This window comes from Bufo gargarizans, chromosome 6, assembly GCF_014858855.1.
Source record: "Bufo gargarizans isolate SCDJY-AF-19 chromosome 6, ASM1485885v1, whole genome shotgun sequence".
Classification (NCBI taxonomy): Eukaryota; Metazoa; Chordata; class Amphibia; order Anura; family Bufonidae; genus Bufo; species Bufo gargarizans.
This window is the reverse complement of record NC_058085.1, coordinates 255,216,640-255,234,248: the sequence shown is the minus strand read 5'-3', so window position 1 is coordinate 255,234,248 and position 17,609 is coordinate 255,216,640. Positions and strand designations below refer to the sequence as shown.

At 41.5% G+C, this 17,609-nt stretch overlaps 1 long non-coding RNA gene across 1 annotated transcript; it reads left to right on the top strand.

The window, feature by feature from the left end:
* The first annotated feature begins 8,551 nt into the window (after positions 1-8,551).
* On the top strand, positions 8,552-10,045 carry LOC122941450. The gene is made up of 4 exons (XR_006390452.1): positions 8,552-8,990; positions 9,071-9,528; positions 9,632-9,806; positions 9,910-10,045. It is a non-coding gene; the product is annotated as an uncharacterized LOC122941450 (long non-coding RNA).
* The last annotated feature ends 7,564 nt before the right edge of the window (positions 10,046-17,609 follow it).

The window sequence follows — 17,609 nt, the reverse complement described above, 5'->3', positions numbered from 1 at the left end:
TGAAACGTTGCACAGGGAAAATAAAGCGGGTCGTTTCATCTTATCCTGGAGTGCTGCCTCTTCTTTGCAATACCTACAACCATATTGACCGAACAGCCTAAGGTCTGAGGATTTTGCACCCGGCTTCATTTGCAAGTAGTGCTGCTATATATATATATATATACACAGGATTTCTGAATAAAAAGCAGGACTCCTGGAAGAGACAATGAGAGTCCTCATTAATCCGCCCACTCACAGTGACTGACAGCCTTCTGTGGACTTGTAGACTTCAGAGGCTTGGTATAGTATCCTTTATTTAATCTGGACCATGATAATCTGGTATTCCAGTAATCTGGCAAACTTTCCTTTCCTTTAATCAGAACTGTGATTAACCCCTCTGTTTTGCAAGAAGAAAGTATGCACACTGATTCAGGGAGAGCTGTTAATCACTGTGTGGGTGAGGTAATCAAGACTCTTAAGCCTTTATTAGATGGGCAGATTTTCTGCCAGATGATCGCTAACGCTTGTTAGCGATCATCTGACAGTGTAATACCGCTGCCGATTACCTGATGAACGAGCAAACATGTTTAAAAATTATCGTTTGCAGGCGGCAGATTGTGCTGTGTGATCGCATTCTACTGCCGGAAAACAATGATTCAGTATAGGGAAGAGCGATGGCATAACAATCGCTCCTCCCTATACCGAGGAGAAGATTGCTGCATGTAATATCAGTGGTCTCTTCAACTAGCGAGCAGGAGATTTACGGAAAGGAACGCTTCCTTCCCAACAATCGCTGGCAGAATCAGGCTGTCTAATACAGCCATTACTGTCTCTCCTAGGAGTCCTGTCAGGATTTATTCTGCATTTTACTCAGAAATCCTGTCATATAAACCTATACACTTGGTTCAGGGTGTTGCCAGATGATGCTTTAATCAGCTGCTTCAAGGTAAACCTATGAGGCACCAATTCAAATAAATGGAGAACCTTGCAGTGCATGGGTTTGCCAAGCCAAGCACGTATGTGCATGGGAAGATCAGGAGAGATAACTGGTTGGCCAACAGTTTCCTCAGGTGTATGGCCAACTTTAGGACACATCTTGGCATATTATTTTTGTGCATCAGATTGTGGCCTAATTGTGCACCTGAATAAGTCTGGCAGTGCCCACTTCTCTCTATTTCCCTATTCAGGCAAACCATAATATCCGACAGTAAAGCTTGCCATACACATGAGATAACTGTCAGCTTTCAGCCAAATGAGCATTCCGCCACATCTCTTGAGAACAAAAGGATTGGACATTAAAATCCAATGTGTTTGATGCTCATCTCCCAATCTACCCATGCCCATCAGCAATCAGGGGAAATCAAGAGGAACCATACGAATGGTCAACCAGACCCACCAAAATCAGTGGGTTTGGCCAACAGATCTAGTGTATGTCCATCTTAACTTTGAGATCTAAATTAATGCAAAGTATGAACTCTCTTATCAGTTGTTTTAGGATCAGATAGGATCCCTGAAGTTTTAGCTCTATAAGGTTAATTGAAGATGTAAAGTTCTTATCTTAATTACACAGAGGACTTCTAGACTTGTGGACTTAAGAGGCATGGTATAGTATCATTCATTTATTCTAGAACATGATAACCTAGTATTCCAGTAATCTGGCAGTTTACTTTCCTTTAATCAGAATTGAGGTTACAAACTTCTCAATTTTGCTAAATAAAAAGTGGAAAACTGAAGGAAAAATGAGAATAAAAATGTAAAAAATTTAAATAAATGAACATGCACTACAATACTATTGTATTTCACTATTGGAAATACACTGCAATATTCCCCAATCACTGCAGAAATCATTTGTGTGCATTATGTCAGGAATTGCTTCTCATACAATATCTGATCAATAATTTTCTTTTGTGGGGCTATAGACGGTGGTGTATTTTCACTGGGTGACGGACTGTATTGCAGTATTGGATCTGAAATATGGATTCCATATGGACCATGAGGCCACCTTCACATGGTCAGTATCTGGTCAGTATTTTTCATTAGTATTTGTAAGTCAAAACCAGTGGGTCCAAAACACAAAAGAGGTACTAACTTTTCCATTTTACAGTTCCATTGCTGGTTTTTGGCTTACAAACACTGATGGAAAATACTGATCGCATGAAAGTGACCTTAAAGCGGATCTATAGTATATATGATTACACATACGCTCATAATAAACCGGCTTAAATGCTACGATTATAGAATGTAATTGCCTAAAGCAGCTACAACAAATGGAGTTTCTATAGGTTTTCATATCACATACAGAAGAAAATCATTTTAGTCCCATTAAGAATCATTTTGGACTTTCAACTTTAAGGATCTCTTTTGTTCCTGACATTTCTCAGGCCCCAAAAATGTTTTTTGTAGCATGTTTTAGCTTTTTTGCCCATATTAAGTGTTTTTAGTGGCTTTTTTGCATGACTTTTTTTTTTTTTCAAATATGGTCCCCCTGTGACGTCACTTTCTCTGTAGAGCTTTATGGGAAAAAGCACTGATAAACAAAATGGAATGTGTACGTTGGTTTGTTTTTTAATACACACCCCCAGTGTTCCCTCTAAGCTGCGCGGCTGGGCGGCCGCGCAGCAATTATTGTGGCCCCGCTCACAATTTTAAATTGCCCGCTCACTCAGCCTACAGCGCGTTTGCTAACGCTGCTGGCAAAATGCCAGCACTTGTCGTCACTCGTCAGACTCATCTGGTGACGGCGCCGACGTAGTCTTGTGCGGCTCAATACAGCGGGGCGCTGGCGCCGCCTACCAGCTACCACGTATTGCCGCGCTATTTCTGCCTCCTCCTTCTTTTTGCAGGAAGAGGAGGACCGAGCAGCAGCAGCAGGCAGTAAGGTGCGGTAGTGTCGGCGGCGCCGCCATCTTAGAGCCAGGCCAGAGCCTGAGGTACACACTAGAGTGAGTCAGTTTCTCTTATAGGCTACCTACAATTGTGGATAGAGAATAAGTTGTCTCCCTGGTAACTTAGGACAATAAAAGGGTTAATGTTAACAACCCTGGTGGAGGGCTGTGGTCTGTGGAAAGGTTAATGCTGCATTCCTGGGGTCCAGTGGTTACTTACCTCTCCAAACTATGGCATTGCCTGGGCTTTAGTTATCTGTTTCCTCCTTGCACTGATCAGCTGCTGCTCAGTTCTCAGTATTATTGGACTGAGCAAATCAAGAGCACTGTGCCCGATCAGGGGGTTAGTCTGGTGATGGGGGCTGTGGGCAGGGGACTAGTGCCACTATTGACCCCCACTGTTCTCCACTTCATGTCACGAGTTAACACTCTAGAAATACCAGGAGAGACCAGTTCAGCAACCAATCCTATAGGTGAGAGTGAGTGAAGTGAATGAGTCTCTCTGGCCTAGCCTGATCGTGATAAGAGATAGCCAGGGAGGCTAAAGTGAGTCTCTCTGGAACAGTTTTGCATTCCCTTCAGGTTTTGCATTGGCAATGTTGCTTGTCTCACAGACAGTCTAAGCCAAGGAAAATGGTGGAAAAAAGTAACTATATATATATATATATATATATATATATATATCTCATCAAAGGATGATGCAGCACTCCAAATGAGGTGAAAAAATTGTGGATCTTTTATTCCCCTTGCAACGTTTCAACCGCTCAATGCGGTCTTTCTCAAGCAATGCTTGAGAAAGACCGCATTGAGCGGTTAAAACATTGCAAGGGGAATAAAAGATCCACCATTTTTTCACCTCATTTGGAGTGCTGCCTCATCCTTTGATGCTATACTTACAATAGTCGTGTGAGCCTGCGGCTGTGAGGATTTCTTGCACCCACTTCATTGGTCTTGTGCTGCTGTGGCCCTTTTTTTGCTTTTTTTTGCTATATATATATATATATATATATATATATATATATATATATATCAGGAGATACCCAGGTTATAACAGCATGTTCCATATCACTGTATACAAGAAGATGTATAACTTATACCACTACCAGCTGTACATATATAATTATATACAGGAGATGCCCAGGTTATACCAGCGTGCTCCATATCACTAATACTATATACAAGAAGAAGTATATGTTAGGCGTCCTAGCCAGTGTCAGGTTAGCACTTAGCAAGGTCTTTCTTCACTCCGCAGGAGACATTTTGTGTGCGGTTCTGTCTCCACTGTCCATCCACTCCACTGTCCGTCCACTTCCGTTCCCACCAAGGCAGCAAGCCAGACAGAAGATCCTGGGGCAGAGGAAAGACAGAGTGCTGCTGCTGGGCAGACAACAAAAAAATAAAGAGAGAGAGAGGAGGGTGTCAAGAATCTGTAAGTTAAATGAAGGGGCCAGGGACTGGGAGGCAAAGGTATTGGTGTGCTAAATGTGGCCCAACAGCACTGGGTAAGGTCGTCACTGCTGGTCAGTCAGGTGGCCTAACCACAGTGTTGGGTTAGCACTTAGCAAGGTCTTTCTTCACTCCGCAGGAGACATTTTGTGTGCGGTTCTGTCTCCACTGTCCATCCACTCCACTGTCCGTACACTTCCGTTCCCACCAAGGCAGCAAGCCAGACAGAAGAGCCTGGGGCAGAGGAAAGACAGAGTGCTGCTGCTGGGCCGACAACAAAAAAATAAAGAGAGAGAGAGGAGGGTGTCAAGAATGTGTAAGTTAAATGAAGGGGCCAGGGACTGGGAGTCTGGGAGGCAAAGGTATTGGTGTGCTAAATGTGGCCCAACAGCACTGGTTAAGGTCGTCACTGCTGGTCAGTCAGGTGGCCTAACCACGGTGTTGGGTTAGCACTTAGCAAGGTCTTTCTTCACTCCGCAGGAGACATTTTGTGTGCGGTTCTGTCTCCACTGTCCATCCACTCCACTGTCCGTCCACTTCCGTTCCCACCAAGGCAGCAAGCCAGACAGAAGATCCTGGGGCAGAGGAAAGACAGAGTGCTGCTGCTGGGCAGACAACAAAAAAATAAAGAGAGAGAGAGGAGGGTGTCAAGAATCTGTAAGTTAAATGAAGGGGCCAGGGACTGGGAGGCAAAGGTATTGGTGTGCTAAATGTGGCCCAACAGCACTGGGTAAGGTCGTCACTGCTGGTCAGTCAGGTGGCCTAACCACAGTGTTGGGTTAGCACTTAGCAAGGTCTTTCTTCACTCCGCAGGAGACATTTTGTGTGCGGTTCTGTCTCCACTGTCCATCCACTCCACTGTCCGTACACTTCCGTTCCCACCAAGGCAGCAAGCCAGACAGAAGAGCCTGGGGCAGAGGAAAGACAGAGTGCTGCTGCTGGGCCGACAACAAAAAAATAAAGAGAGAGAGAGGAGGGTGTCAAGAATGTGTAAGTTAAATGAAGGGGCCAGGGACTGGGAGTCTGGGAGGCAAAGGTATTGGTGTGCTAAATGTGGCCCAACAGCACTGGTTAAGGTCGTCACTGCTGGTCAGTCAGGTGGCCTAACCACGGTGTTGGGTTAGCACTTAGCAAGGTCTTTCTTCACTCCGCAGGAGACATTTTGTGTGCGGTTCTGTCTCCACTGTCCATCCACTCCACTGTCCGTCCACTTCCGTTCCCACCAAGGCAGCAAGCCAGACAGAAGATCCTGGGGCAGAGGAAAGACAGAGTGCTGCTGCTGGGCAGACAACAAAAAAATAAAGAGAGAGAGAGGAGGGTGTCAAGAATCTGTAAGTTAAATGAAGGGGCCAGGGACTGGGAGGCAAAGGTATTGGTGTGCTAAATGTGGCCCAACAGCACTGGGTAAGGTCGTCACTGCTGGTCAGTCAGGTGGCCTAACCACAGTGTTGGGTTAGCACTTAGCAAGGTCTTTCTTCACTCCGCAGGAGACATTTTGTGTGCGGTTCTGTCTCCACTGTCCATCCACTCCACTGTCCGTACACTTCCGTTCCCACCAAGGCAGCAAGCCAGACAGAAGAGCCTGGGGCAGAGGAAAGACATTGCTACAAAGGTAAGTTCTGTTGGGTCACTTCAAGTGAATGTACTTGTGAATTTTTTTGAAATGTTGTGATAGTGTGCTTCTCATGACCTGATAGATGTATTCTTACATTCTCTTTTTTTAAAGTCTCTTAAAGTCCTTCCAAAATAGTGCTTCCTGCATGAACATCAAATTGAAGATATCACAGTACAAGTGCAGGTAAGTGTGGATCTTCTATTCAAATCATATTCATTGTTGTGGTATGGAGTGACAGTGGAATTAGGAAAATAGCATATTAGGAAGGAGAGGAGTAAACGCCAAAATGTTTTTTTTTTTTTTTCTGTGTATATTGCTCTATAGACTGGAACAGTTCTAGTCTGTAACTGAGCAAAAAATCGAATATTCCAAATCACATTACCTCTAAGGAAATTGTATTTATTTTTATTCAGACCAAGGTCCACTGGATTATATTCTGTACGGATTAAAGTACAGCGAAGCCAGATGTCCTACCTACGATTCTACGAACCTTGAATTTCCCAATTCATATATCCAGGATGTACCACATCACATGCATGCTAGATTGACCGCTAAGCGCTGCCCACCAGGAGCCTGGTAAGAAGCACATGTGCGATAACTGTAGGACTGCCTAATGCACTACATCATATCACACACTGGCTAGATTTACAATAGATTGCACATTGAGCAACTAAGTAAATATACCGTCAACATTGTAGTAGAGAGGGAGCTTGTTGCTACAGAGCTGCTCTCACTGAAGAAAAACTGGCTTTGATGATGAATTCCACCCTTTGAGAGATGCTTTCCTACTCATAGGAATAGGATCCTACCCTTGGTCCTAACCTAACTCCTAAATATACATCTCCAAATTCTAGAACAGATATACAGAACGATACTTAATATTTCATATTTATACAATTTTTCTCTCTCTCTCTCTCTCTCTCCCCGGGCCGGCCTTCCAGATAGATATTTGGTGAATTTGATGCAGATTGAAATTCCACACTGCAGACAAAAAATGGCAAAACGATCTTTAGTTAATACACCCCCTCTATCTAGGGCTTCAAGTTCTACTGCAAAAAAGTCCAGCAGTCATTTTAAAAAAGAATGGCTATGTGAGATCATAGAAACTGAAATGCCAAACTCTGCTATAAAACAGAAGGTGAAATTAGGTGACGTTTTCACATTCCAGGACAGCCAAAATGCTGTTATTTGCAATATCTGCGTGAAAGCAGGAATAAATGGTGACTTTACTACAGGAAAACGGTGGGAGGACAGTTGGAAGCTCGATTACTTGAAGAGACATATAAAACAGAAAATCCACGTTGAGGCAGTTGCAAAAATTAGACGACAGAATTCAGGAGGTTTATTACAGATGTTGGCTCAAACTGCAGAGGAAAGACAAAATAATGCAGAAATAGCACTTCGCAAAGCTGTTGGTCGCGACCAAATAAAAATATTGATTGATAATGTTTTATTGGCTATTAATATGAATGCATCCATGCATTCTGTCCAAGACATACATGATCACATGGCAAAGTATCTAGCAATTCCACAGTCTTGGCGTGGGAAAAACTATGCATTTGAATTTGTAGAATGTATTAATGAGACAGTTCAAGCTGAAATGATGGCTGAATTACGAAGTGCCACTTTTCATACACTTGTAGTTGATGAGAGCACCGATATATCAGTAAGCAAAATGCTTATTTTATATGCAAAATTCCGTCCTTTTAACACTGATGTTTACAAGACAATTTTTGCAGGCATTACAAAATTAACCAGCTGTGATAGCAGTTCAGTGACAGATGCCATTAAGCAGTTTTATTCTGATAATCACTTGGATTTGCAGAAAATTGTGATGTTCACATCTGATGGAGCCTCTGTTATGCTTGGAAAGCAAAATGGTGTTGCTGCTCGTCTTCGTAATGACATACCTCATTTGCTTGAACAACATTGTGTAGCTCATCGAGAGGATTTGGGAATTGAGGATGCATGTAAGAAAGTTTCACTTATGGGCGACATTGAGATGTTTCTTAGAACAGTTTATACTATGTTTAGTAGGTCATCTGTCAAGAAAGCAGAGTTTAAAGAACTCTCAGACGTTCTGGAATGTGAGACGCTCTCTTTTAAGGCATTAAATGAGGTTCGTTGGTTATCTAGACACATGGCTTTACGGGCAGTAATGAGAAATCTGGATGTGTTACTTGCGTATTGCAACAAACAAGTAGAAAAAAACAACGATCCAATTGCTAAATACTGTCAGAAAAAAATGTTGGACCCACAGTTTTCTGCTGCTCTGCATGTTTTTTCCGACGTTGTCGGCCAGCTGGCAGAGTTAAGTAAGATTTTACAAAAAAACAATCTTACTACTCTCGATGCATACCAATATGTTAGGGCTAAAATAAGTAAGCTACGTTCACAGTTCCTTGGTGAGACAGTACATTGGAGTGAGCAAGTGTGTAAAATAATGGAAGATAATGAAAACGAAGTCAATATGGCTCCGATTATTAGGTTTGTGGAGCGCTTATGTCTACATTTGGAATGTCGTTTTCCAGAAAATGAGCTGATGGAGTGGAGAATTTTCGATATGTCTACATTCAGTGGTACGTTACATTATCAACAAGGTTGTCAAGAAATAGCAACACTTGTTTCAAGATACTCTGGAGATTGTTTGCCATACAAAGATGATGACCAAGATATACTGAAGACAGTAACAGAACAATACCAGGATTTAAGATTTGTTATAGCCGAGAAAACAAAATGTGGCTTGATGCAGTCCTTTCAGGATCTTGTGCAATTTGTGTTAAAAGAGGAGCAATTTAAAGCTGTTGCATCCCTAGCAGATATCTGTGGAACTTTCCTTGCCTCCAGTTGTGACTGTGAACGTGGTTTCAGTCTAATGAATATGATCAAGACAAAAAGTCGCAATCGTTTGGAAGTGCCACACTTGGAAATGCTCATGAGGATCAAATTCTTCCTGAATTCTGGACAAAGGATTGACCTAGACAAAGTCTATTCCAAATGGGTCACATCAAAAGATAGACGTTGCAAAGTTTGAACAGTTGAAGTTTGTTGCTTCACATGTATTGGTAAGTACAGTAAGTTTTACTGTATTATTTGACTCCACTAGTTGATTTCTATCACATATGTACCTCTTGTCTTCCACTAGGTTTACTTATCCAAGGTTAAAAGGAAGAAGACGTTGCTAGGATTGGCATAGTTCCACATTTCATGCTTTATCTTGGTTGTTTGGTGTTGCCTACACTTTCCAAAGGAAATTGACAGATGAGATGACTGAAGTTTAATGACCTGAAAGAAATAATACAAGATGGGTGCTTCATGTGGAAAGGTAAGTAGATTGAGAGGCTATAGCTTCTTGATGTTTGGCTGGCTGGTTTTGTCTGTACTAGTAGTGGATTTCTATCACATATGTACCTCTTGTCTTCCACTAGGTTTACTTATCCAAGGTTAAAAGGAAGAAGACGTTGCTAGGATTGGCTTAGTTCCACATTTCATGCTTTATCTTGGTTGTTTGGTGTTGCCTACACTTTCCAAAGGAAATTGACAGATGACTGAAGTTTAATGACCTGAAAGAAATAATACAAGATGGGTGCTTCATTTGGAAAGGTAAGTAGATTGAGAGGCTATAGCTTCTTGATGTTTGGCTGGCTGGTTTTGTCTGTACTAGTAGTGGATTTCTATCACATATGTACCTCTTGTCTTCCACTAGGTTTACTTATCCAAGGTTAAAAGGAAGAAGACGTTGCTAGGATTGGCATAGTTCCACATTTCATGCTTTATCTTGGTTGTTTGGTGTTGCCTACACTTTCCAAAGGAAATTGACAGATGACTGAAGTTTAATGACCTGAAAGAAATAATACAAGATGGGTGCTTCATTTGGAAAGGTAAGTAGATTGAGAGGCTATAGCTTCTTGATGTTTGGCTGGCTGGTTTTGTCTGTACTAGTAGTGGATTTCTATCACATATGTACCTCTTGTCTTCCACTAGGTTTACTTATCCAAGGTTAAAAGGAAGAAGACGTTGCTAGGATTGGCATAGTTCCACATTTCATGCTTTATCTTGGTTGTTTGGTGTTGCCTACACTTTCCAAAGGAAATTGACAGATGACTGAAGTTTAATGACCTGAAAGAAATAATACAAGATGGGTGCATCATGTGGAAAGGTAAGTAGATTGAGAGGCTATAGCTTCTTGATGTTTGGCTGGCTGGTTTTGTCTGTACTAGTAGTGGATTTCTATCACATATGTACCTCTTGTCTTCCACTAGGTTTACTTATCCAAGGTTAAAAGGAAGAAGACGTTGCTAGGATTGGCTTAGTTCCACATTTCATGCTTTATATTGGTTGTTTGGTGTTGCCTACACTTTCCAAAGGAAATTGACAGATGAGATGACTGAAGTTTAATGACCTGAAAGAAATAATACAAGATGGGTGCTTCATGTGGAAAGGTAAGTAGATTGAGAGGCTATAGCTTCTTGATGTTTGGCTGGCTGGTTTTGTCTGTACTAGTAGTGGATTTCTATCACATATGTACCTCTTGTCTTCCACTAGGTTTACTTATCCAAGGTTAAAAGGAAGAAGACGTTGCTAGGATTGGCTTAGTTCCACATTTCATGCTTTATATTGGTTGTTTGGTGTTGCCTACACTTTCCAAAGGAAATTGACAGATGAGATGACTGAAGTTTAATGACCTGAAAGAAATAATACAAGATGGGTGCTTCATGTGGAAAGGTAAGTAGATTGAGAGGCTATAGCTTCTTGATGTTTGGCTGGCTGGTTTTGTCTGTACTAGTAGTGGATTTCTATCACATATGTACCTCTTGTCTTCCACTAGGTTTTCTTATCCAAGGTTAAAAGGAAGAAGACGTTGCTAGGATTGGCATAGTTCCACATTTCATGCTTTATATTGGTTGTTTGGTGTTGCCTACACTTTCCAAAGGAAATTGACAGATGAGATGACTGAAGTTTAATGACCTGAAAGAAATAATACAAGATGGGTGCTTCATTTGGAAAGGTAAGTAGATTGAGAGGCTATAGCTTCTTGATGTTTGGCTGGCTGGTTTTGTCTGTACTAGTAGTGGATTTCTATCACATATGTACCTCTTGTCTTCCACTAGGTTTACTTATCCAAGGTTAAAAGGAAGAAGACGTTGCTAGGATTGGCATAGTTCCACATTTCATGCTTTATCTTGGTTGTTTGGTGTTGCCTACACTTTCCAAAGGAAATTGACAGATGACTGAAGTTTAATGACCTGAAAGAAATAATACAAGATGGGTGCTTCATGTGGAAAGGTAAGTAGATTGAGAGGCTATAGCTTCTTGATGTTTGGCTGGCTGGTTTTGTCTGTACTAGTAGTGGATTTCTATCACATATGTACCTCTTGTCTTCCACTAGGTTTACTTATCCAAGGTTAAAAGGAAGAAGACGTTGCTAGGATTGGCTTAGTTCCACATTTCATGCTTTATATTGGTTGTTTGGTGTTGCCTACACTTTCCAAAGGAAATTGACAGATGAGATGACTGAAGTTTAATGACCTGAAAGAAATAATACAAGATGGGTGCTTCATGTGGAAAGGTAAGTAGATTGAGAGGCTATAGCTTCTTGATGTTTGGCTGGCTGGTTTTGTCTGTACTAGTAGTGGATTTCTATCACATATGTACCTCTTGTCTTCCACTAGGTTTTCTTATCCAAGGTTAAAAGGAAGAAGACGTTGCTAGGATTGGCATAGTTCCACATTTCATGCTTTATCTTGGTTGTTTGGTGTTGCCTACACTTTCCAAAGGAAATTGACAGATGAGATGACTGAAGTTTAATGACCTGAAAGAAATAATACAAGATGGGTGCTTCATGTGGAAAGGTAAGTAGATTGAGAGGCTATAGCTTCTTGATGTTTGGCTGGCTGGTTTTGTCTGTACTAGTAGTGGATTTCTATCACATATGTACCTCTTGTCTTCCACTAGGTTTACTTATCCAAGGTTAAAAGGAAGAAGACGTTGCTAGGATTGGCTTAGTTCCACATTTCATGCTTTATCTTGGTTGTTTGGTGTTGCCTACACTTTCCAAAGGAAATTGACAGATGAGATGACTGAAGTTTAATGACCTGAAAGAAATAATACAAGATGGGTGCTTCATGTGGAAAGGTAAGTAGATTGAGAGGCTATAGCTTCTTGATGTTTGGCTGGCTGGTTTTGTCTGTACTAGTAGTGGATTTCTATCACATATGTACCTCTTGTCTTCCACTAGGTTTTCTTATCCAAGGTTAAAAGGAAGAAGACGTTGCTAGGATTGGCATAGTTCCACATTTCATGCTTTATATTGGTTGTTTGGTGTTGCCTACACTTTCCAAAGGAAATTGACAGATGAGATGACTGAAGTTTAATGACCTGAAAGAAATAATACAAGATGGGTGCTTCATTTGGAAAGGTAAGTAGATTGAGAGGCTATAGCTTCTTGATGTTTGGCTGGCTGGTTTTGTCTGTACTAGTAGTGGATTTCTATCACATATGTACCTCTTGTCTTCCACTAGGTTTACTTATCCAAGGTTAAAAGGAAGAAGACGTTGCTAGGATTGGCTTAGTTCCACATTTCATGCTTTATCTTGGTTGTTTGGCAGATGACTGACATTTTATGACATGAGAAGAATAAAAAGTTTTACTTTCTATGGTAAGCAGAGTAACTGTTTTATCTTGTCTTACTTAGTAGGCTAGATTTATTGTTTTGCCAATATGTCGGCAATGATCTCTTGTTTGATTGTCCTATCGCCCACCTTTGACTAAGCATTGCCCATCTCTAAGCCGACCCCGCTCAGCAACTGCCAAAGCTTAGAGGGAACACTGCCCCCCCCCCCCCCCATCCCCACCTATACCCATTACTGATCACCATTACAGTCTGGTCCACAATGATCGGCCACAACAATAATTACAATATCTAATCTATCAGATCCGAACGTCATCATACAATTTGTCTCCATTATGATTGAGATCATTGTGCCGTTCATTTTGTCCGTTTTCTGGCTGCAAAATATACCGGTACATAAACATTTGTTACCAATACAGCATTCTATGGGACGTTCTCCGTGGATCTGTATCAAAACTGTCTCTTCTAAAAGAAAAAAAAGTCTAGAGCGGTTTAATGCTCTTCCTAAAGTCTAACGTGCTTTGTCCACGTTTTCATAAAACTGTTTAAGCCAACATTTGCGTATTTTGGAAAACAGTTTCGTGAATGGGGTCTTCCATCATTATTGTGAGGCTGACAACTGTATACTTAAAATAGGATTATGGCGCTAAGCAGGTGTGTACTGAATCACACAGGTAGGGAGCAGGCAATGAAAGAAATAGACACAAAAGGATGAGTTGCTGAGAAGAAAGTGACAATAGGGGAATCAAGTGCAGATGAAAGTAGGAAAGCTTAGAGAACAAAGTGTCAATCCAAGATGGTTGTTATGTTGTATAAATCAGCAGGGCTCAATTGTTGGCTTCCCTGAGCTCAACATTATTATGGTGCTTCCATTCTCTTGCACAATGTTACCTGCCAGAATAGCCAAAGGACTCAGGGGACATTGCTGATGTGAATGAGCACCTTACTACACCCAAGGGCCAATTCTTAAAAGGCGTCAACAGCCTGCCAGGTTATAAATGGGGTGGGGGGTACTCATTTCCTTATGGTAGTGCAAAGAATGATAAATATGCAGAGTTTACAGAAATAAGCAAAGTGCCCCTGTCCCATTATGATTTTCTATCATTGAGCTAATGGAATCACACCGCTGAATTGCATTGTAAGACCATGTCCACATAAAGCACCATGTTATGGTCATGTGGATTTTACTGCTGGTATCACCCATTGTACAATAAATCTGCAAATTTGAAAATATCAAACATGGTGTAAAATCTGTCTAGATTTTTACTACTCTGTATGAATGGAAATTTGAGAAATCCAATTCACTTGATCTTTACTGAATAATTTCTCCAAATGCCAAAAGGAGGAACAAATCCAACATTCTGACACAGTCAGGTGGTTCCTGGTCATAGTTTTGGACCGCATTGGATCCATGATTTATGCGAACCCATTCATCTCAGTTGGAAAAAATAGAACATGTCCTATTCTTGTCCATTTTGCAGACAAGGATATGACATTTCTGCAGGATTTTTTGGAAAAAATGGCGGAATGCACTTGGCCAGTATCTGTATTTTGCGGATCTGCAATTTGCTGTAAGCAAAAATGGATATGGTTATATACAGGAGGCCTAAATCATTACTATCACATCAGTTGTTTCGGGCAGCCGCTGGTGCCGGAAGCTATACTCTGGACAGAAGGCTCAGTCACGGCAGCATAGCTCCCATATACTTGAATGGAAGCTGAGTTGGAGCACCCCCGACCGACCACTACACAGTGTACAGAACCTCCTGGGTACACTGCCATCCACTCAATAATTTCCAGCGCCAGCTACTGCCCCAAACAGCTGATCGGTGGGGTTCAGAGTTGTCTGTTGTCTCTTTTCCATTATAGATATTTCAAGGCTATGGTCAGCGTATTTTCTATTGATGATGCTGCTCACATCTGCATCATGATTTCCATTATACAGTAAATGGAATCCACCAAATGGTGCCAGATATATTGTACGACAGACCTTATTGGCTTATTATAGTCGTCTGTCAGAGATGTGAATGGAGCCTTACTTTTTTAATTTTCCATTATGTTGAAACTATAGAAATATATAAATAATGATCAGAAGACTTAGGGCTCATGCACATTGGCACAAAGCATATGCCGTATGTAGTTTTACAGCTTCCAAGCGCTGTTGTACAGGCACCGTCATACTCCAAAACTGAGGAGATACTGCAGCTCGGAGAGAATACACCGTGCATTCAAGTCTTCACTTTTTTCACATTTTGTTATGTTGCGGCCTTGTGCTAAAATAAAAAAATCCCACGTTTTCCCCCATCATTCTGCACTCAATACCCTATAATAACAAAGGGAAAAAAGAATGTCCAAAAATAAAATATTGCATTGACATAAGTATTCACACCCTGTCCTCAGGACTTGATTTAAGCCCGTTTCGCAGTGATTACAGCCTCCAGTCTTCTTGGGTATGATGCCACAAGGTTTGCACACCTGGATTTGGGGATTTTCTACCATTCTTCCCTGCAGATCACCTCAAGCTCTGCCAGGATTGGATGGGGATCGTCGGTGGACAGCCATTATCAGGTCTCTCCAGAGATGTTTGATTGTATTCAAGTCAGGGCTCTGGCTGGGCCACTCAAGGACATTCACAGATTTGTCCCTCCGCCTGGATCAAGTTTTCATTAAAGAGGTTGTCCAGGCTTTTTCTATTGATGACCGATCAGCTGTATGTCTATGGGACAGCAGCAGCGGACAGGAAGGGAGACGGGAGACGCCGCGTGCACACTGTGCATGCCGTCTTTTCAAAGAGCTGATTAGCGGGTGTTTCCTGAGGATAGGTCATGAATATTAAAAGTGAGAGAATCCCTTTAATATTTTTGCACTTTGCTACATTCAGCTTTCCCTCAATTGAGACCAATCTGACTGTCCCAGCCGCTGAAAAACACCCCCGCAGCTTGATGATGCCACCGCTACAGGGATGGTGTTGAGCAAGGCTGCAACATATCAAAATGTAAAAAAAAATGTAAGGTTCTGAAGACTTTCCAAATGCACTGTACATCTATATTTATGGAGTTCGCTTGATGGTGTCCTGCATGTTTCCGTATGAAATCAGTGGTATGGTAGAGGGTTCATGCATCTCTAAGGCAGCCATATTACACCTCTGTAAAAACAGAGCCATAATCCAATCATGCGCATTAGCCCTAAAGTCTAAAGTTACTTTGACAAGGGAAGACAAAGCAGTAGAGACCTGTGCATTTAATAGATAAAAAGTCCCTACAAGTCTGCCTTATAATACATTTACACTATTAGGCCTCATGCACACGACCGTTGTGTGTTTTGCCGTCCGCAAATCACGGATCCGCAAGACACGGATGGCGTTCGTGTGCGTTATGCAATTTGCGGAACGGCGCGGACAGCCATTAATATAACTGCCTATTCTTGTCCGCAAAACGCGAACAAGAATAGCACAGGTTATAAATTTTTTTGCGGACCACAGCTGTCCGCATATTTTGCAGCCCCATTGAAGTGAATGGGTCCGCATCTGAGCACCCAAAAGTGAGGCTCGGATACGGACCAAAACAACAGCCGTGTGCATGAGGCCTAACTTAAAGAGGGTATCCAGCAAATGATAATGATAAAGTATCCTCAGGATAGGTTATCATCATCACATCAGCAGGGGTCTGAGTCCCGGAATCCGTGACGATCAGCTGTTTTAGGGAGCCGTCGCACTCGCTGGAGCTCTGGTGAGCACTGTGGACTCCCAGCAGCTTCCCAAGCACAGCGCTGTACATTGTATAGTGGCGGTGCTTGGTATTGCAGGTCAGTTCCATTCAGTTCAATAAGACTGAGCTGCAACTACACCATGTGACCAATGTACGGTTACATCACTGGCCTAGGAAGAGGCCGTGCCTGACCTCTTCTAACAGCTGATCAGCGAGGGTCTTGGAGTCTGACCCCCACCGATCTGATATCGATGAACTATCCAGAGGATGAGGTCATCAATATTATTTCTAGGCTAACCCCTTTAAAAAAAACTAAGAACGCATATATTATCAAAAGTACTAATAATAAATGTAAACACTTTCGTTTGCGGCTTTTCTTGTTTGGATTCCTACTAATTACTACATCCCTCTATTAAATGCTGGCTTCATAAAATACTGCGCTGTTGAAAGTTTTGGGCAGATCTGTCTAAAGATCCTCATGTTTTATGCAGGGAATGCATGGAAGTAAAACACTAAATAAATCAACATGTGAATGTGACTGTGCCAAATAATAATGACTTGCCAATTATAAAAACTAGGAAACATCAGTTAACTTGAATTTACTTCTGAGTGCAGAAACCCTCAAAATATATTCCTGTTTTCTTAGAAATAGATCCAAAACATTCAAGATAGAGATCTGTGATTTCTCATGTTCAGCGGGGCTCTGTACATGTGTACGACATGCTTGTGGTCTACATAAAAGTAATGCGATTTAGAAATAAATAAATATTCCACTTTGAGGTCTTTTGACATAAGGCTGGTGGCATCGGAGGTCTGAAGTTCTACCATGTACCGTACTCATCATTGCAGTACCTCGTGGAAAAAATGCATGCATGGTTCATTATTCAAGGAAACCGATAAAAACGGCCACAAAATCTGTAAGCTGCTGTTTTGCAATTCCCAGACCGACATTATCTCATTTCACGCCATTAGACCTGCAGTCAGGTTGGGGCTTTCAGCATAATATGGACCCCAATACGCAGCCACATTGCAGTGGTCTGAATGAGGTCTTAGAATGTATTTACATTGTTGCAGTTTTATCAAATTTTTGCTGCAATTTAAATAATTATAAAACTGCAACAACAATCAATGGAAAAAATACTATTATCTAGCAGAATCTGCATGAAACGAAATAAACTTTGTGAAATGTGTTCTTCTTGAGACTCTATGGATAACGGAGAAATGCAGTCTTGATCACACACGCATGTTTATTACCTCCGATTAAAAAAAAAAATATTACAGTAAAATATTTTGCCATTTTACAACAAATTCCATTGTAGCAAATATGCAGCTATAGAAATCCCTCA